This window comes from Ochotona princeps, chromosome 27, assembly GCF_030435755.1.
Source record: "Ochotona princeps isolate mOchPri1 chromosome 27, mOchPri1.hap1, whole genome shotgun sequence".
In the NCBI taxonomy this organism is placed as follows: Eukaryota; Metazoa; Chordata; class Mammalia; order Lagomorpha; family Ochotonidae; genus Ochotona; species Ochotona princeps.
This window is the reverse complement of record NC_080858.1, coordinates 6,387,487-6,409,263: the sequence shown is the minus strand read 5'-3', so window position 1 is coordinate 6,409,263 and position 21,777 is coordinate 6,387,487. Positions and strand designations below refer to the sequence as shown.

The 21,777-nt window shown below is 43.2% G+C and overlaps 1 protein-coding gene across 1 annotated transcript in view; it reads left to right on the top strand.

The window, feature by feature from the left end:
* The first annotated feature begins 3,518 nt into the window (after nt 1-3,518).
* Nucleotides 3,519-21,777, top strand: part of FAR2 (fatty acyl-CoA reductase 2) — an 87,995-nt gene continuing 69,736 nt past the window's right edge. Inside the window, exon 1 of the mRNA XM_004592641.4 lies at nt 3,519-3,634. The gene's annotated coding sequence lies outside the window, so the exon portion shown is untranslated. The remainder of the gene's footprint in view (nt 3,635-21,777) is intronic.

The following is a 21,777-nucleotide window of genomic DNA, read 5'->3' as shown; positions in this document are numbered from 1 at the left end:
TGAAGTATGTATAATCAAGATGATGAATATACATGTCTGCTTTAATCGAAACTTTCTGGAATGGTCCAAATTGTGAATATTTTAGGCTTTGTCAGCTCAACGATGTCTGTTGTTCAACCCTGCCTGCCATCGTAGCTGAAAGAAACCAAGACAATTTGTGAGCTACTGGGACTGGAGAAGTTCCTACCTAGTTCTGGTTACAAATGCAGGCAGTGGGCTCAGGCTCCTGGGCTATGCTGTGCTGGCCCTTGGTCTAGACATTGCAGAACTTACCTTATGTTGACTGTATGGACCGGGCCATTCAGCTCCCCATTGTGATTCTGGCTTCATGATGAGTTGTCATTGCATACAAACTCTACAGGTTAAGTCATGACTAATTCTTGTCTAATAAAACTGTAGTTACTGCGTTTCCAGTTGTCTTGCCCAGTATATTATAAAAATTCCTCATATATTTTCTTTTCTTTATTGCATTTCATTTTATGACATCATTTTATAGACTCTGAGGTTCCCCCACCCCTCACCGTGCCCTCCCCCCATGGTGGATTGCTCCACCTTATTGCAGTATTACAGTTCAAATCCAGTCTTGTTTCTTTCATGGCAAGCATGTACCATGCATAGCATCTTATTGTCCAGATCAATTCAACAGTTTCTTGGGGAGACCATCTCTGGTCAAAAAGCAGAGCTGGCAGAATTTTGTTCCAACCAATTAAAAGCCGTAACATAACATCAACAACAGTTTACAACATTATGGGGTTCATTGACATGGTATTGAATGACTGATATGTTAGAAAATGCAAGTTCTTAACCACATCCTGTGACTACTTCATTGACATTTCAATTTTAGTTTATATACAACCAGCTTCTATCCACCTTAAAATGGCTATAGGATACTATCAGCTGTCTCGTGTCTATTTTAGCTGTTTATTGTATTGAAGCATAATTTTTACTGAACTTGGCAGATTTTAGAATAGACCAAACTGGCTTATAACTTTAACAAGGCATGTGCCAACAGTTGAGGTACAGAAGTTTTAGGAGGAGTGTGCAGAGAAATCTTCAATAACCCAGTGAGTCCCCGTTGACCGTTACCTGTCTGGTTCTAAGCTTTCCTTGTTGTTCTCTGTCTATCTATTCTGTTTTTGTTTGTTTGTTTATTTTGTTTTTTTTTTTGGGGGGGGGGCCTCCGGGGCGACCCTGATGGTCATTGCAGGAGAGGGTGGGGATCCAAAGTTGTAACTAAGCAAGGACCAGAGGAAGCTCCTCTCCTGAGTCCCGAAGGGAGTTTACTGTTCTGTTTCTGCAGACCGCGCAGGGCTCCTGGCTGTTGTTCCAATGACACTGGACCCTGCGAGGAAGGATTTGGACTTCTTCCATCCCATGTGGGAGATTCTTTCAGAATAAAATTTACCCCGTTTCTACTGCATGCTTCATTTTCATAGTTCCCATAAAACCCCACCCTTTAGTTGAGGCCTATCTTCCTTCTGACTTTCTACCTTTCTCTTTAAGGTGTTTCTCACTTTGTATTCCTTTGCTGAGTGATGAATAGCACCTTCTAGTGGGCATGTTGGCACGGTGGGTTAAGCTGCTGCCTGGGACACCTAAGTCCCATATCAGAGCGACTCCATTTCTGATCTGGCTCCCTTCTAACAGTCCTGGGGAGTAAATGATGGCTCCCATGCTTGTGTCTTTGCCACCTACATATTGAGATCTAAATGGAGTTCCTGGCTGCTGGTCTCTACCCGGTTCAGTCCCAGCTATGGTGACCATTTGGAAAATGAACTGTAGAATAGAAAAATCTCTTTTTCTCTCTTGCCTCCTCTTCATGTCTGTCTCTCCCTTCAGAAGTTAAATCTGCAGAATAATAGTCCTCTAGTTCACCAAGTAGGGTTCGCCGCAGATATTTCTCCATCCAAAATGGAAGATTGTTTTTATACTGCTATCAGCTAACGTGGACAATTGTGGAGTAGCACACGCTATCACCATCAAAATAGCCAGGGCAGTTTGAAGAGCTCTCAGGAACAGACATGAAATCTGATGTTTTGTATATAGTGATTTGTTTTAGAAAATATAACACTGTAGACTGAAGTTTTAAATGACTGAAAACCCCAGTGCTGTTACAGGCACACCCTCTCTGGTTGTAGATCCTCCGCAAATGGTTGCTGTGGAAGTGTTAAGTGACCAAGTTACAATCGCTATGGGAACTGTCTCTGAAACTTGACCTTTGATACATTTACATGTTCAACCATAACATTGCATTAACAGGCCCTGCGTTTGCCTGGTGTTTGTAAAAGCTGCTTTGTTTTCGGCTCTCAAGGAGATTAACTTGAACTAAAGATTGGGAGGGAGAAAGCTGAAAGCTGGATTCCTTTCCCAATACTCTCATCTACTGCCAGCACCAGAGTTCACTACTGGGGAATTCGTTTGGAACAATGATTTCTAAGGCTTGGTAACAAATTCTTGTATCGACTACTATGCCTTTAAAGGAAATGACGGCTGACTAATTAGGGCTGCTGAGCAGGTGGGTTTTGTGTGGCTTTCAGAAAGCAACAGGAATTGTGATGGCTCAGTGAGTGGTCTCATGTGAGACACAGCCATCACATCAACTTCAAAGATAAGTAAATAGGAGGCAGCGTTGTGGCACAGTGGATAAAGCCAGCACCTGTGACAACAGCAACCTAATGGCCATCAGAGTATGCCCTGGCTGCGCCACTTCCAATCCAGCTCCTTGCTAATGGCCAGGACAAACAACGGATGGGAGCCCAAGTCCTTGGGACCCTGTACCCACGTAGGAGACCTGGAAGAATCTCTGGTCTCTGGCTGGGGAAGTGAACCAGCAGGTAGAAGATGTCCGTTTGTCTCTTGTAGTTCTGCCTTTCAAACAAAAGTAAATAAATCTTTAGAAAATAAGAGTGAACTACCACAGTAATTCTCGCCATTGTTTTGTTATCACATCTGCACACATTGAATCAGTTAAACAGGCCTTTTTGATTCTTCAAATTAGAATATTGTAATAAGGAAACCCATTCAAGGCTTTAGAATACTAAAGCTAAATTTGAATTCGCCTAGGAGGCAGTTCAGAAAGGAGAGGGGTTAAGTACTTCCTATGTGGGCTGGTCTCTAATGATACAATTATCTCTAAGTGGCAGATGATAAGGAACTTCTCAAGTCATGGAGCCAGGAACTGGTAGCGCCAGTATTTGAGCCTGGTTCTGGGTAACTCCAAAACCTCCCAGTTCCTTGAAAGGTCATCTGAGTATTTGCAGATTTGTTTTTCAGCAAATAATAATAGTAGTTACATGTTTATCAGATAGCTCAGTTTCCCTTTGACACCAAGTTACAAGCCTTAATGTATTTAAGAACAGTTAATTGATGGAACACTGGCTTTTATAACAGTTAATGAGGCATGAAGCTGTAAGTTAACATAGAAGGAGAAACAGAAAGTAAGACAGTGTCCATGCAAAGCCCTTAGTTCCTTTAGCCATATGGCTTTGCCTGAACACTCAGGTGTATCTCAGCGGGTGTCTTGCTGCCCCTTTGGCCCTGTGGGGACACAGCCAGAAGGATGTGCCATGGCACCAGGGAACAAGCTCTCGGACTCCACTGGTGTTTGATCCTGAATTTGCCAGCCTCCAGAACTGTAAGCAACATGTTTATGTTGTATATATGCTATTTTTTTTTTAAATGTTGTTAGGGGCTAGTATTGTGGCACAGTACATTACATCTCTGCATCCCACTTGGAATTTTGGCCACTTGGCCAACAATCCAGCCCATTGTTAATGCATTTGGGAAAGTAGGGGCTCTAACACCTGATTTGGGATGTTTGGATAGAAACCTGAGCTCCTAGCCTCAGCCCCGTCCAACCCCAGCCACTGCAGCTTTTTGGTAAATGAACCATTGGTTGGAAGATCTTTCTCTCTATGTCTGGCCCTCTCTGACACTCTGCCTTTCAAATAACTAAATGTCTAAAATAAATGATAAAGACAACCACACATTTAAGCTTATGCTTTTAGCTCTCTAAATTTTCAATCTCAGCATGAAGTAAAAGGCTAACTTTACAGTGCTTTAAACAAAAGAACAACAACAAAAAGCTGTTTTAAAGAGCGATTTTAAGTTCTTAGGTCAACCGAGCATCAGAACCGAGGGTTCGGTAACCTTCCTACTCCAACACAAGCAAGGTTTCCCCATAACCTGGAACCTGTAGCAGAACAATGTGCTGCTGTGGTGTTGATCCTAAATCGGCACATCGTGACTCAAGGTGTATAATGGACAGTCAGGCTCACCCTTGACCTCCGGTACATGGTGTCGTCTTGAACACGTGTGGGATAGCATGTGTCCACTTTAAAATAGTACATATTTTTATTGCCCTAAAACCCCACTTTTCTTCACCTACTCTGGGCTTCCTCAAAAATCATTGCCAATTGCTCATCTTTTACAGCCTGTTGTGATCTCACCTGTCCCAGGGCCATTTAAATGAAGTAATACAAAAGATAGATTTTCAAGCTAGCCTTTATCGTTTAGCAATATAATGCTACCAAGACTCCTCTGAGTATTCTCGCAGCCTGATTGTGCCTTTCTTTATAGTGCTGAATACTAGTACCAGTTTGTTTACCTATCACCTACACAATGACATTTTAGTTGCTCTCATGTTCTGGTAGATATTAGTAACATAAGTGTGCATGTTTATATGTGTACATAAGGTTTACAACTCCTTTGGGTCAATGACAAAATGCTTGATTGAAGAGTCACGTGGTAAGAGCTCATTAAATTTTATAAGAAAACACCAAATTGTCTTCCAAAATGGCTTGTATCATTCTGCCATGTGATTAATGAGTCAGATGGTTTCACTACATCTTTGTGGTCCTTTGTAGTCATCTGCTTTCTGGATCTGGGGCTTTGTGATTGTGAGGAGCGATTCGAAGGTCATCATGGATAACCTGGACCCGGCGCCATTCCTTCTTCCTCACAGCTCACAAAATTCCCGCCGGCCTAGCTACCCACCAATCAGATGTAACCTGGCATTCCACCTGAATCCCACCCCCCCATCTTCCAGCCCCTCCCCCAACCCCGCCCACTCACCAATCATCCCCAGGCACTAATCCCCTGGGGCCTGCCCCCAAGACCTCCCAATCCCCGCCCCCCCACACCTTGCGGGCCTACCTGCATAAAAAGGCCCCAAGTGCTTCCTTTTCCCCTTTTTCCTCCTGATTTTCACCACCTCTACCCGTTCCTGCCCCGTTGGAATATACCTCCTAAGATACCTCGTTGCGTCTGGTGTGTTTCAGCTCACGGTAAAGAACCAGGTTGTGGGAATTAGCTGCGCGGGATAATATCGTAATATCGTATGAACTAGAACTCTGCCAAACTTTTTAAATAACTAACAGTGATAGTTACACTGTCTTGTAAAGCCTGTGGCGTATTTCAGTTGACAATGGAGTAGAGCAATTCCGGATCCTGGAACAGAAGCTTGGTCCCTGATTTCCTTCCTCTTTGCAGGTAGGTTAACTGCTGCCCCAAGAGGATACCTCAGTTTGGACTCCCTAACATAAGACTGTTTTGTTCAATTGGAATAAACCCAATTTCTTAGAGAAATAAGATTTGTTTGCCTACAATTTAAATAGAAGCAAAAATGAAGGTTATTTGTTGTAGTTATCACAAGGGTTGTCACATCTCCCAAGACCATGCTTCAGTTTCTCTCAGATTCTGAAATTCAGACTGAGTCATTTTATCATTGGTTAGATTGAAGTGGAAGGATCCCCAATACTGCAAAGTTGTGAACAAGGACATTTAAACTAGAATTCCCATTTACTGACTTTCTGTTAGATGCAGATTTCTTTCTATATGCCAGCATGTTTCTGACAGCATTCTGAGGGACCTTCCCACGGCTTCCATGGGAATGACACATCTTTGCACATGGTTTCTTGAGGTTAGCAAATCCCATTGAGTTCAGTTATAATTCAGCCTTTCTGATTCTTAATGTTTTAAGGAAACTGTGCACCCATTTTTCTACAATAACTTCCATTCAAAATTGAAAAAGTTGGATAGATGGTAGTAAATTTTACTTCCATTACATATGAGGACTCTCACTGCCTATTGATGCACGATACTGGTCATCATTCCAAAGGGTAATAATAATGTGAATACTGTAGAACATCCGGGATAACACAAGGTTTTCTATCAACGACTATTTAATGCATGAAGAATAAGGTAGCAAGAGTCAGAGCCATTCTGAATAGCAGTGACCTGCTGTTCTCTCTGCTCACAGAGGAGAGAAAATATAATATGTACTCCAAGACAAAAGATTCAGAATACACATTCTAAAAGTCTGTGAATGAAAACAAGGAAAATTCAGAGAAAAACCGTAAAGGACCCTTCAGAACAACCTGCTTTGGATCTGCTCCTACGTGGAAGAACAGCCAGGTGCTTGTTTTTTAATCCGTGTGAGAATTGATGAAAACCCTTGGGGGAGAGAGAAATTCACCTGGAGCAATGCATGTACTCGGAGTGTATAGTGTACTCGGAGCTGCTCAATATTAACTTCGTGCTGTTGAGCAGACGTACAACACCCCAAAGTGCATGGATTTGCTTCATAAGCCGAGTTCTTACTCTAACAGTCTCTCATTTTTGGCTCGCTGTGTTCACTAAGTTTCCCAGTTTATCTCTGATTCTGTCTTTGAATTATGTTCCCCAACTGACACTCCCTTTTTGATCTAATATGTACAACAGCGGTCTTATCTGTCTAGGAATAGGTTGAGAATACAAAGATCCCTCCACCAAGGCATTTGAGCACTAGATATGCAAATACTAACAATGTCTCACTGAGTGATCTGCCACCTGCCAGTCACAATAACAAGAGTGCTCTCTTCTTTAATTCTCCAACAACTCTATTGTGTGGATAAAGGGGCCAATCTCATTGCCAAGTGTTACTGAGACTTTGAAGGGTATATAATTTGCCTCTGTCACTGATAAGCATCTCTTACACATGAGATGCTACAGAGGAAGATCAAAGCCTGAACTCCATAAACCTTCCAAACTAAATGTCTTAAATGAATCATATTTTTAAAACATGTCTGTTTTTTCTTTACTGTAAGGGAAGATATACAGAGAGAAAGAGATAAGGAGAGAAAGATCTGCCGTCTGCTGGTTCACTCCCCAAATGACCCCAGCGGCCAGAGCTGAGCCAACTTGAAGCCAGGAACCAGGAGCTTCTTCCGAGTCTCCCATGTGGGTGCAGGGTCCCAAGGCTTTGGGCTTTGACTGCTTTCCCAGGCCACAAGCTGGGAGCTGGATGGGAAGCGGGGCTGCCGGGATTAGAACCGCCGCCCACATGGGATCCCGGCGTGTTCAAGGTGAAGATTTAGCCACTAAGCTATTATGTGAGACCCAATTAACTACATTTTTAATGTTCTTGTTTGAAATTAAGAATGAAATTAATAAGGTAGTTACTAGCCGTATTATTACTGGCTTATTAACAAGCCTTATCAGTTTACCAATGCCCCGAATTTATGATATGGAAAGCAGATTTTCCCCTGAATTCTGTGACTACTCAATTAAGATGTGGGAAATTTCATCAAGCCAAACAGATATTAGCCTCCAGAAAAATAAAATCTCAGATTTAGGACAATTTGTGTGAATGAAAAACTTGTCTCCCTGGTTCGCACATGTAGGCAGTGATCAACACAGACTGGATGTAATTCAAATAGATGTGACATTTCTGCCTCTTTATGTATAGCTGTGAACAGCTTTGACTGTCAAAATAAACTTTAAAAAAAAAGGAAAAAAAGAACCAAAGAGACAAAAATCATTCTTCCTAATTTGAAATAGTTTTACCTAAAGGTAGTGTATTTATGTTTTGTCCTGTTATAGAAATAAGTTGTTCTTTGCTTCTTTATAGTTCTCTATGAAGGACATATATGTGTTATTTCTCCCAAGACTCTTTTCCGTTTAAATGTCACATCAACTCTCCTTTAGTATTTCGCACTAATACAGCATTTCCAGAAAGGACAGAGGCTTTACAATTAGAATGTTTTAGACACATAACATGTTTGCTATCTGTTAAACAGTGACACAGCACCACCTGCAAGGCCAGCACGGAGTCTTTGGATGGAAAGAGCATCCTTGAGTCACAGACCTACTGCTTTCCCTTGCCAGCTCCAGGGTCATCCCCTGGTATTCCTTAATTATCTGCCTTTGATGGGTGTATTCATCCATCAACTTGCCAGGTGTTGTGCTGATGCTAGAGCTGCAAAGATGAACTGATAATCCCTTAAGGGGAAGACAGGTTGGGGAGCTATTGCAGTGTCCCCTGGTAAGTGCCAGTGAGAGAGAAAGGCTGTTAACCCAGTCTGAGCGGTTGAGCAGGGCCAGGCAAAGAAGCTAAAGGGCATGTGTGCAAACAAAGTGCCGGCATAGGTTAGGAGGCACGCAGCAGCTGAGGAACGGAAGCAGATGCAGGAAACAGCTCCCCTGGGCTGCTCTGGGGAATGCAATGTTTATAGTGAGGCACGTGCACAAGGCATAAAAGGTGGAGAAACGGGAATGGTCAGATAGCAAATGCGTGTTAGATCCTGCCAGCTGCAGAACCCGAGTCACAGAAAGGAGGTAGGTTGTGCGCGTGAGCATGGAGAGGTCACGGCGCCTGCAGTCAGCATGTGACAAGGGCAGGCAGGAAGTGCGCAAGTGGAGGCTGAATCTCAGGATGGAGAAATCAGGTTTGCAAGAGACACGAGTGACATGTGGAAGCCTCCTGCTCTAGTGAACATGTGAGCGGTGGCGGCATTACTCAGGATAGAAGTTCAATTGTTTAACTATTTATTTATTTGGAAGACAGTTACAGAGACAGAAAGAAAGAAGAGAGAGATCATTAATTTACTGGCTTATTCCTCAAATGGCTACAACTGCTTCCGCTGGGCCAGTCTGGAGCCGGGAGCCTGAAGTTTCTTCTAGATCTCCCATGTAGGTACTGGGGTCCAAGGAGTTGTGTCATCCTTCACAGCTTTCCCAGGAGCAGGGAGCTAGAATGGAAGTTGAGCAGCCAGTATTCAGACTAGCACCCTCATAGGATGGTCGTGCTGCAGGTACCAACTTTACCACTGTGCCACCACATTGCCCCCCCAGTTCGTTTTTTTAGTCATCATGTTGATGATTTTTGTGGAAACCCCAGTTAGATATGAATCTAAGTCTCAGGAGAGAGATCTGCTAATGTAGATAGATAACAGATAAAAACCCTAAGTGACTTCATGCATGAATGAGGTCATCAGTAGTTACACTGAAAATGAAAACAAAGAGTGGTGTAAGGTGATGCTCAAGGGGAACCACTGCCTTCTTAGGGGTCAAGTTCAGGAATCTCCAGAACATATGGTACCTTTGTGTGGGTTAGAAAACTCTTTCACTGCCATCAGCCAGAGTAGGGGGTTGTAATGAATTCACCATGGATGAATGAACTCTGCAACTTGAAGAGAAGCCCTTGGAGACATTACCCATGTCTTGAAGCCAGCACTGAGAGCTCAGCTGGGAAAGAGAAACAGAATGGCATCCAAGAAATGAAGGGGAGAGAGTCTTGAGGCCGAAAGAGGGATTTGCATGGCCAGCTGTGACTTGGAGCCAGGTGGTTGCCATCTGAAAAGACCGACAGCCTCCCGTGCCGGCAGGTTCTCGCCTCTGCCTCTCCAGGGTGGTTTGACCCCAGCCACTGGCCTGCTTCCACCCACTCCACCATTAGAACACCCTTGCTTTGTCTTCCTGTGCTTTTCCTTTCCATTTGCTTGAGAGTTTTCTCTCTTCTTGTTTTTGGATCTTGATATTTCTTTTTTCTTTTTCTCCGTACTGTTCAAAGCAACCATCCCTAGCAGACTCAGCTGGCCACATTTTTGGTCTTCACAAAGTATGTCTGATGAGGTTCTCCTGGACATCTGCTGCTCTGTGAATTCACTTGTGGGTATGCCTTCATGTGTGAACAAGGCATAGTAAGGCAATTCAAGGCCTCCCTCATACACAATACCATTTTTTTGAACAGGGAAATTTGTATCAGTCTGATTTCAGACAGCTATAACAAATCATATGCCCATTAATTCAAGTGGGGTTTTTTTTAAAGGTTTTGTTGATTTATTTGAGAAACAGAGAAAGAGAGGAGGAGGAAGAGGATTCGATTCCATGCACTACTTCACTCCTAAATGCCTGTAACACTTGGAAGTGGGCCAGGCCCGATCCAAGAGCTCCGTCTCTATCTCCCATGAGCGTGGCAAGGACTCATGTGCTTAAACCATCACATGCGTCTTCCAAGGGGATACATTAGCAGGGAACTGGATTAGAAGTGGAGGCAGGATACAATCCCAAGCACTCTGATATGGAACTTGGGTGTCTCAAGTAGCAGCTTAACCTGTTGTGTCAGAATGCCCACCCATCTAGTGATCTAAGTATAGACCTAAGTACAGGCATAAAGAGAAGTTAACTTAGGGGCATGGAGGGTCAAGTAAAGAACTTCTCAGTAAAAGAACTTCACTTTTTAAAAAGATTTATTTTATTATTATTATTAGAAAGGCAGATCAGATTTATGGAGAGAAGGAAAGACAGAAAGATTTTCTGTCAGCTGGTTCACTCCTCAAATGGTTGCAGCAGCCAGAGCTGAGCCAATCCAAAACCAGGAGCCAGGAGCTTCTTCCATGGTCTCCCATGTGGGTGCAGGGTCCTAAGGCTTTGGTCCATCTTTTACTGTTTTCTCAAGCCATCAACAGGGAGGTGGATAGGAAGTGAAGCAATTAGGACACGAACCAGCACCCATATAGGATCCTGGTACTTGCAAAGGAAGGATTCAGCCATTGGGCCATCGCACCAGGCCCCAGAACTTCACATTCTTGATGTTTACTGTAAAACTTCTAATATGATTAATTGCTTTGCCATAGTTGCATGTCTGACGGTGAGTGGTGACTTCTCATCAGGAGTGCTGACTATGCTTTATCTGGGTCAAACTTGAGCTCATGATTTTACCCGAACTGTGTTGTTCAGCATGGTGACCATCACAGACATGTAACTACTAAAATCACATTCATCATAATAAAATAAAAACAAGCATTCGCTTCCCAAGTTACACGAGCCGCGTACCAAGTGCCTGACAGCCACGGGTGGCATATCACCTCCAGATTGACTCCATCACCACCACAGGATGTCTTACTTGACAACCTTGGCCAGAGCAGTGCAATCATTGCTCCTCTCAGCTCCTGGCCTTGCTGACCACTGTGCAAACATGCGGGTCCATCAGTGTCCTATACAACTTACATGACACTACACAGCGCACTGTCTGTTGCGTATTTAATAGAATAAAATAAGAAAGATTGCAGGGAAACTTTCCTCAGCTTCTCCAGTGTTCTGAAGGCTTGCCATCTCAGCAAACCCCCGGAATTCTGTGCTGTGGACATCATTTTACAAATGAGGAATGTTAGACTAGGTGGAGGATATGGAAACATCCAAACTCACGTCTACCTGGTCCATGACTCACAGTGAATTCCCATCTACCATCTGGTACCTCTTGATTCCTTTTTATTTTCTGAAAGAAAAAAGGTTGGAACATGATCCATGGATTCTATTCAAAATATAAAAGCAGAACCTTTTAGACTTCTTAGGGCACTAATTATTTAACTGACGAATGTATCCCCAGCTGTAGTATATATACTATTTTAAGCCCCAACTTAAGGATTTATTTCTTCCCATTAAAAACAGCTTATAGGAACATTCTAGTGAAACATCAACCCCAGATCCATCCTAGATACACCTGCATGGAGATGTAAGGATCATTTAAATAATCAGTTTCAGTGATACTTTGGCAGAAGTTAAATAATGTTTTGGCCATATTATGCGTGAGATTCTGAGCAAATTTGTGGAGACAAGACTGTACAATGATGTTTTTTGTTGTTGTTCATGTTGGAGTGTCTTCCTATAAAAGAACTGGTACTTGATATTTAGCATTTTACAGAGAAGAAAAATACTTTACAAACCTTCAGTTTTACTCAGATTTTGCTTTGGTTTATGGGATATTCTAATAAACCAGGAATCTTTTCCTTAAGTCGCACATATTCTCTCACTTGTCGAAGTAACTGTTTCAGTTTCATTTTTATAAGAAAGCAAATCAGGCTGTAGCTCTCTCCTTGCCAAGAATGACTACCTTGGTGCGAGGTTTCATTTTCTTTTTTTTCTGGTTCTTATAGGAGGATCACACACTGTTGTTCCCAATGTGAATCTTAATTGGTGTAAAAGGTCTCCTTGTGTATGACTGCCTCCTAGAAAAGCTTAGACTTAACAGCAATTGTACTAGGAGCTGTGACCAGCGACCGCTGTGATCAATGAAGCATCTGCACTTCCCACAGTGGCTTGGCCAAGGGCTTTGGGAACCTCAGATACCTCTCCAGTGACAGAGTGCCTAAGTTAGGTAAAAAATAGGTCCCAGCAAGATATGGTCTTTCAGTGGGATGCAAAGTAGTAAGATGTGGCCTGATCTTGTAGTCAGTAACTTAGCAGACATCACAGGGTGATTTGCTCCTACTGTCTGGAGAACGGTAAATGGGAAACATCAGCACATAAAGAGGAATAAATTTGTTGTCTGTACGAATGCAGATTGTTAACTTTTTTGCAGTTTTTGAGTGCTTCCAATATAGAACTCTGTTGACCTTGTGGAGACAATAAAGACACAGACTAGGTCTATTCTAATGGGGTGACTGACCAGAGGGGCTTGTAAATTTGAACAACTTCAGATTACCCTCAGTTAGCACAAACATGACAGAGGGAAAGATGAGGACCTTTGCCTGTCCAGGGGAATGTTCAAGATTCCTTGTCTTCTAGAGATGTTGCATTCCAGCCTAAGAACTGACTGGTAAAATAGCAACTTGATTTGTAAAGTGGGTTGAGTGCAAATTGCCATGAAGTGAGATTGAGTATATACCCACCTAGCCACCACATGCCTTTATAAGGTATTTTACTGTAGTGATGACTCCTTTATAGTACTGTGATAGCCCCCAATATTTGTTAGGGAGTTGCTTTGTGGAGAAGTCTAAGATTCTCCACTGAGTTCTACAGTGAATCCTACTTGGCCGGTATTTCCTTTTAGTCATAAAAATTTTCCCCAGGTACTTGTGACTGTGTTAGTTTAAAAGTTCAGGCATTGTAACATGCTGGGAAAAAAAAAGTTCCTTGTTGATTCCATACCAGAGCTGCATCATTACAGACATTTTCAGGCATTGTGGAGAGAGGGGTGTCAAACAGGGAGAAAATAGTACTTTCTCTGCTCCCAGCAAACAGCAGGGCTGGGGGTTTCCAGGATTTCTGGTACGGAATGCAAACATTTGCTGTCTTATTCTACCCGTTCTGCTCAACTAAAGGTACAGAATGTCTGCATTGCAGTTTTTGTTAGATGACTGGAAAAAAAAAAAAAGAAAAGAATGAAGGAAACCTGGGTACTAAAATCTATCCCATGTTCTCAACACCTGCTGTTTGGGTCCGTGCATGGTGGAAGGGCAGCCAAGGGCTCCCAAAAGCTGCAGAGCAGGATCTGAAGCAAAACGAATGGAGCACAGAGAAAGCATCGTTGACACCTCAGCCCTGACCAAGGACACAGGCTCTTGCATAGGGACTCCAGCACCTCCATCCCTAGCACACCGCCCTGGCTCAAAGCCTGCTGCTCAAGGCAGTGGCCTGTTCAATGCTGAAGGGCTTCAGAGCTGAGTTATTCTCATTTTCACTTGTCTTTAAAAAAAAATTAAAAACAGCCTTTGCTTTTCTCAATTATGACTATCAGATGTCCATTAGGAATAGCTCCTTAAAAAAAATAAAGGAATAAATTTCTGGGTCCAGTGTGGTGGCCTAATGGCTAAAGTCCTTGCCTTGAACGTGCAGAGATCCCATATGGGTGCCGGTTCTAATCCCAGCAGCCCCGCTTCCCATCCAGCTCCTTGCTCATGGCCTGGGAAAGCAGTTGAGGACGGCCCAAAGCCTTGGGACCCTGCACCTGTGTGGGAGACCTGGAAGAGCTCCTGGCTCCTGGCTTCGGATTGGCGCAGCTCTGACCACTGCGGTCACATGAGGAGTGAATCATCGGACAGAAGATCTTCTTCTCTGTCTCTCCTCCTTTCCCACTCGCGCTCGCTCTCTCTCTCTCTCTCTCTCTCTCTCTCTATATATATATATATATATATATATATCTGAATTTGCAATAAAAATAAATATTTACAGACAAACAAACAAATACATTTCTGCTGCTTTGAGGAGCCCCCAGTTATGCTGTCTTAATGGTGGCTATCTCCCAGGAGAAGCAGCGTAATAAAGGCACAATTTCCTGAAGTGGTGTTTCTCTTTGTTTACTCAGATTCACATCATTGCTGGATATCAGTGCCAGAACAGCCATACCCAGCCAGGGAGCTCTGTCAGTCACTGCCTATCTGCCTGACTTGTCTCCCCAAGGCACTAGGTGAGAATCACACAGCAGCCTGCAGGCCTCACCCCTGTGCAGAATTGAACCAAGTGGCCTGCCTTTCATCATATGTCCAGCCTTAGCTAACAGGAATCTCTGTGGCCTAATCAAACTTCTTTCAAGCTGTTGCAATGCTCCTGCCCTATCAGAGCCGTGAAGACACTGTATTCAGAAAGTGACCCTCGGATTTACTGGACAGAACTTGGTTCGTCAAGATCCAGGCTGATTGAGAAACTGCTGAAATTTCCTAAACATTGGCTTACTCTCTGCCTGGCAGGAGGCCTCGGGTCCTGAGAGTACCACCCCACACATCTGCACGGCCCACAGCTTTCCCCAGAGCTCATCTGTGGCTACTGTGGATAACATCACGCCCTGCCTTTACTCTGGCCCACTTCTGGCGGTCAAAAACATGTGTCGGATCCTAATTAAATCGGAAGCACTGTGAGATACAAGTCTCATATCTAATTAGAGAATTAAGGCACAGACAAGAAAAAGAACCAGGAGGTGCTGGTCAAGAATAAATTAAGGTGGTATGGAATGACAGAAGGACTGTGCCCAAGGACTGGCTGTGTGTTGGTGACTGGAAACGTGGCTGGCATACCAGAGTCCTAGGAACAAGGGAGCGATGTAGCATTTGGATAGGGCAGTGGTCCTCAACCTTTTATGAAAACAAGACACACTGGGGAAGATTTTAGAAACTGCCTAGTGGGACAGAACTGGAGCATCGGAGAAGTGTCAGGATGGTCAAAAAAAGAAAAAAGTTGGAAGAAACAAAAGCTTGTTAGATCATGGTTAAAAAGTTCATGTCTGGAAGAGAAAGAAGGCTGAAAAGCCAAATTGCTTTTGACTTTTGAATCACCTTGAATGCTTAGCCAAGAAATTTTGGAAACCTTTGGCAACGTTTCTTCTGTTCAGGATCATGAGGGATCCCACGCCTGATTTTACAGCTGGAGAGAGACCCCCAACTGCCTCTGTATCAGAGTACTTCAGGCCCCTGCTTGGGGGCTTACATGGGAGAGAGAATTAAGTATAGACCCATTCTGTTTCCTCTGTTTCTAAGACTCAGGATCCTGGCTGTTACTGTTGGGATGCGATTTACGAACATAATTGCTTTTTACAGTTCCCCCTGGGTCACAGCAAGGAGCAGTCACCACAGAGGCAGGACATCTCAGAGCTCCAACAAGTTAAAGCAGGACACTGAGAGCTCTTGTCCCAGAAACATGATGAGGGACCTGGGCGTGGCATGTCCAGAACTACACGCATTTCCACCAGGATTTCCAGCCACTTGCTACTGGGCTTTGTTTTGCTGTCTCTGCTTCTTTCTCATGTATGTGACTAAAACTCGAGTCACATGATGGCTATATTGGGTTAAAACAAATTAACTAGATGGGTTGATGGGTGGATAATGGCTAACGAGTTTTCTCCTTGGAGAAGACTGACTAGAGAGAATGGTTCAACTTGCATCCAACGGTTCCTAAGAATCTTCGGAGGGGAGGGCATTCGGTTCAGCAGTAAGCTGGTGATTGGAATACCTCCATCCCGGATCAGATCACCTGGGTTTCATCTCTTGCTCTGCTCCGGAGTCTGTCTTGCTGATGATGGCTCAAGTATTTGGGCCGCTGTTATCCTTGGGGGAGACCTGGGTGAAATACTGTTTCTTGGCTTTGGGCTGCTCCAACCCTGGCAGTTGCAGCCATTTGGGGTATGAGCTAGTGGATGGAGGTTCTCTTCATGTCTCAAGTAAATGGAGTGAATTTGGCAAATGGGGGAATCATTGCACATATAATTCTAGATCTTAAAATAATTATCACACTCTTACACCAATTCAGGACCTTGAACAAAACACTTTGATCTTACCTCTGTTAATCACATAAGAAGTTGTATGCAGTACATTTTTTTCCCAGTGGTTTGTGTAGAAGCCTTAGAAGAAATGTGTTGGCTTACAACTGATTAGAAACTTAACATTGCCATCCAGGGCAAAGCAGTAGGCATAAGAACAGCCTCTCTGGGGAGAACTCAGGCTCTGTGCAAACCAAGTCCTCTTCCTGCCCTCCTTCCACTGTATGGAAGTGTAAGGATAGTGGACTGCCAGAACTATTCAGGCCATGATACCTACCCTCTGCAAGCCTCATGGAGTAGCTCCAGGCTGGCCAGTGCTATCTGCAGCCCACACTCCAGTGAGGTGGACAGACTCCCTGCTAAGTGATCCACTGAAACCAGAGGCTAGGAGGCCAGAAATGTAGATTTTGTGTATAACCTTTCTGGCAGGGGGTGGTGTGGCACAGAACTATCCCCATGGATATCTTGTGTACTCATCATTTCTACTATCAGATTTGACTCCAAGGTATATTGCACTGTTTCATAAAAAGAAATGCAATCTGCTGTCATCCAGGTTTCAGGAAAAGTTCATTGAGGACTTTGGATCTTGAGCTGAGTGTTAGGGAGAAGCACAAAAGAAGAGCTGCCTCAGCCAGCTGAGCTCTGGAGACAGAACTGTAGAATAGGAGCCCAATAAGGAGGAAATGAGCACCAAAGTGAGAGCTTATGAGAGCAGCTGCAATCTACGTTCTCCAAAGGAAATGATGGGGTTGCAGTAATGAGGAGGATTACATTTCTTAGTAGCAAGAGGAAAATGAGCAAAATCATAGGAACATGTTCCTATGGCAAAATGCAACCTTCAAGTGGCCAAATAGGAACTAATGTTGGGGAAGCAATCTGCGGCAGGTGGATTCCTCTGGAGAAGAGACCCAGAATATCTATCTTGAAGGGAGAAATGTTCCCTACCAGCAGACAGGCTTAGAGGCTGTGGGACAAATTCAGGCAGCTGGTGACTCAGACATGAACTAAGGTGAAATTGTGGAGGAGAAAGAGAGGACCCAACGGGAATTTCATGGCTGGAAGGGTCCAAGGATTAGATATTGCTTCTCATTAAAAGAAACATTAGTCCTGATATGGTTTAATGGATAACAAAATGTTGTGCCCTTGTCAGGGTTTCAAGCAGTCATTGGCTATAGAAATACAGGTGTGTGAGAAGAAGGTCACACTGCCTTTTCCTCACTTTCCCTGGAAGAAGTAGAATGGGGCAGATCATTCATGTTTGTTTTAATATTGGACTAGCTAGAATCTCTTCAGAAAGCAATGTCTTTTTTTTTTTTGCCACAACATAGAAAAGTCAGGCAGTTCAGGGAAGGTTTTTCACCACTGTAACCTCTGCTCCTAAACTTTCAGTTGTGTTGATAGCGTCCTTGCCACTCATTTTCTAAAATGGGTTAAGTCTTGTCTGCTGCAAAGAAGGATGTGGGCCTGCACGCAGAACAAAGTATGAAAGAAAGAAGGATAAACTCACAATCAGATGGTCTGAGTTCAATCCCAGCCCTACCCCCCAGCACTCATTCACATACCCTACCTTTGTCATCTTTACAAGCCACTTGATTTCTTCTGGCTTCCTATACTAGCCTCATCATCTCATCTCTTCAGCATCATAACCACTCTTCTTGGGAGTTAGTTTATAGATGGTACTGTGAGAAAGACACTGCAGTTGACGAAGCAGGCAGGAACTGCAAGAATTGTCCAAACTCAGAAGCTTGGATGAGTTTGCTGCTAAGACTAATTTACAAGCTGAAGTTATTTGTGCCAGCTCACATTCATGTGGGCAGGTCGAGTTAGGCCACAAGTGGCCACCTCTTCAGTTGCCTTGAGGTAGCAACAACCAAACAAGCCGAAGATGAATAGGACTCTGAAAGTATCCATTTTTGTAGCAAAATGCCTGTGGATAAAATCCACAAAATTTGCTGCAGTACGAAACATCAGAAACCAACAGGGCCACACAACATCAAGAGAAACACGAAGTGAAGGCAAGGACAAGTGTTGAACCATGAAACATACGACTGAAAAGAAGTCAGCTTACAACATCCCAACCACACTCACCTGGAACTGTTTCATTTGCTGCCTTCTTCACAATTTAGGCTCCGGTCCAAACCTTCATGCCTTGTCTCCCTTGGAATAAACTTCCCTTTTACTGAGTCTATGCATATCTGCTCAAATGGCCCCAAACTAGAGCAAAGGTCTGATTAGAAACAATCGCTTGTGTAAGAAGCCCAGAAGAGGCTTGATATAATCATAGATACAACCTGAAGTTCCACTCCACAATTACTCTAAGGCCCTGGCCCAACTTTTCTTTGATGTTACCTTCATATGTGTCCTCATTTTTTAGCACATCTGATCATATTCCATCATCCAAGTGATAGATTTTTCTAAACTTACTTCATTTTTCAAAAAGCTATCAGACTGAGTACATTATTCCAGTAATACTGACACAAATACTCATCTTCCAATTTGCTGAATCATTTTGGTGGATGATATTTGAGAATACCATTTGTTGGTTATACATTGTTGATGCTGTACTTTCCTAACCAACCTTCAGGCATAACTAGGACTGTGTTATACCTTCTGCATAAAGAGAAAATACTCATTCATTTTTCCTTTTAATTTTGTATGTTCTCCAAAGCAGCCTAGTCTCTGGGAAACTACAAGCAACAAAAAACAAAGGCTTTTCCTGCTGTTAGCAAACTTATGCTATTGGAGAAGAGTTGATCTAGCAGATAAAGGAGAACATGAGTGTTCAGTGTGAGAAAAATGGATCTGAATAGATAAAAACAGAAAACGGGGGTTGTGACTGATGATGACAACGTAGGGCAGAGTTAGGTTACCGGGTGGTCAGAGAAATTCCTTCACAAGAGGCTGAGATTCTGAGCTGAAGCCTGAATGTAATGAAATAAGCATTGCTGCTCAGATCTTGAACTAGAGCATTGCACTCTGCAAGAAGCAGGTGCAAAGATTCTGGGTCAGGAATGAGCTCAGTGTGATCAGAGGGCTTGAGGTGTGTCCACTGGGGAGAAGAGGATCTGAGCTGAGAGTCAGCTAACTAGGATCTCCAAGTACAATGATAATGTTTTACTTGATTTGATTAATGACACATGAATAAACATTTCCTATGTAAGTAGGAGGATCCTAGATCATAAAGCTCTATTAAATGTAAGACAGCAGAGTTCATTACTCTTTCCTGTAGTTTATCCAACAAAGAAGCACGAACAGAGAAGGAGGATGAAAAATCAATGATACAGACACTTTTTAGGAGGCTAAGGAAATGAGCCTAAGATGTAGGGCAGCTTCCCAGACCTTCAGCTCTTCCCTGGAACATCCCGACAGGACTCTCTGACAAGCTCCAGAGTGCTGGGACATATGTCATTCAGTCTGGAATCAATGCTTTCCTGATACTGTCTACCCCCAGGTTTTTACTTTACAGTCTTTCTGTTCACTTTTAACGGTCTCTTTTGAAAAACTCTGACTCACAATGTTCCTCCCAATGACTTCCATGCCTCCTTCAGTGTTTTCGAGGATTCTGCCCAGGACTGGTATTGTTTAATGATACCAAGAAACTTCCTGCCTTGGGTTGTTGTCCCTTAGGGCTCTGACCACACACATCTGTGGAGGTCTTGTATTCTTTCACTTGGGAAGTTTTTCTCGTTGTCTTTTACACAAGTGCTGCTATAAGGTAAGGAGTGTCATTGTTTTAAGCCTGGTTCAAGAGAGGGAAGCTTTAAAACTTTTCCACGTAAGTTCCTACCCACTATAGAAGTATTTAAAATATTTATTTATCTGGAAGGCAGAAGCACAGAGAGGGAGAGATCTTCCTCCTACTGATTCAATCTTCAGATGGCTACAACAGCCAGGGCTGACCAAAGCTGAAGCCAAGAGCTTCATCCAGGTCTCCCACATGGATGGCAGGAGGCCAAGCACCTGGGCCATCTTCTGCTGCTTTTCCCAGGCCATTAGCAGGGTGCTGGATTGGAAGCAAGGCAGTCAGGACTTGAACCAACACTTATATGGAAAGCCACCAATGCAGTTGACAGCTTAACTTTCTATTCCGTAACACTGGTCCTTAATACAGAACTTTCTCCAAATAGTCTCTTGATCTTGTCACCTGCACTTTATATCATTTTATCTGAACAACCTGCTGTTAATGAGCAAGAACTGGAAAGAAGGCTGAGGAGCTCAACCTTTACAGTGACTTTTATTCCTTCTCAGAGCAAGAATTCCTGGCATTTCAATATTTTAGGCTTCCAAAATTGCATCCAACTGTAAGTTAACATTTGCTTCAGTAACATCAAGTTAGCTAAGGTTTCACATCATGCAGGGGAAGCTAGCTTGTACTCACAGAGCCCTAAAGTCTGGTGATGCGCAATGGTGTCCGCACCGTGAGAACCTCACATCTCCTTTCCTGAAGTGCATAGCAGCAACACGGTGTCAGGACTTCTCGGTCCTGAAACAAGACCTTGGAGTCAGCTTGCAGCATTGAAAGATTACGAGCAGGACAAATTTCAAATGTATTTTTCTTTTTGCTCTTTAGTTAAAGCTGACCTTGTCAGGCATCTTGTTAGAATGTAGGAGATTGGAATATCCTGTCTAAAATGTATGGATAAAGTACATATACTCTCCATTCCATATATATCTATGTATGGATTATATCTATATATATATATATCTATATCTGAAGAGATATATGTATATCCCTTCAGAAAACCAATAGATAAAAAGCAGTCCAAAGAAATGAAAAGCAGAAAGGATAAGCAGCTTCTGGCAGTAAACACCGGATGCCGCTCTCCTGAAGGCACCTGCTCCTGGGCCTGGACTCCAGCTCAAGCAGAGAGACTGTTCTGAAGGAAGGGGAAACACGTAGAACATGAAACAATGGTTGTAGTTGATGTGACAGCCTAAAGCAGGAAGAAGTACCCCCCGACACACACACACACACGGCTCATTCTTCCCGACTGCTAATTTTGTTGAGTTCATGGAGAAATCATTTACAGAAAGCTGGGGCTGGGGTCAGGAAAGACAGCAAGAGTTCTGCATGAAGTCAGAGTTGTACCGGAATATATAGTCCACATTGGACATACCTCATTCTAAAGCTACTCATAACTACATGGAAACTCAGTCTCCAAGTATCAGTTCACTCTCAATCCAATTCAATTTATGGTTAGACAGAAAAGATTAACCCAGTTATCTAGGAAAGGCTATATCCTCTCAGGCGGAAAACCATATTTATTACTGTCTTTATGGTTCTTTTCAAACAACATCCTGGCATAAAATAAAAATTTGGGAGCCAGTCCTTTCAGTCTCCCAATGATCAAGAGAGAAAAAAAACAAAACAAAACAAAACTGGTTGACAGAAAGAGCCTTTCCAAGGCTCAGAGAGAAGCTCTTCAGATAACCAGTTCACATATGTTAGGAAATTGGTGGAAAGGAAAGGCGCGTGGATTAAGAGATGC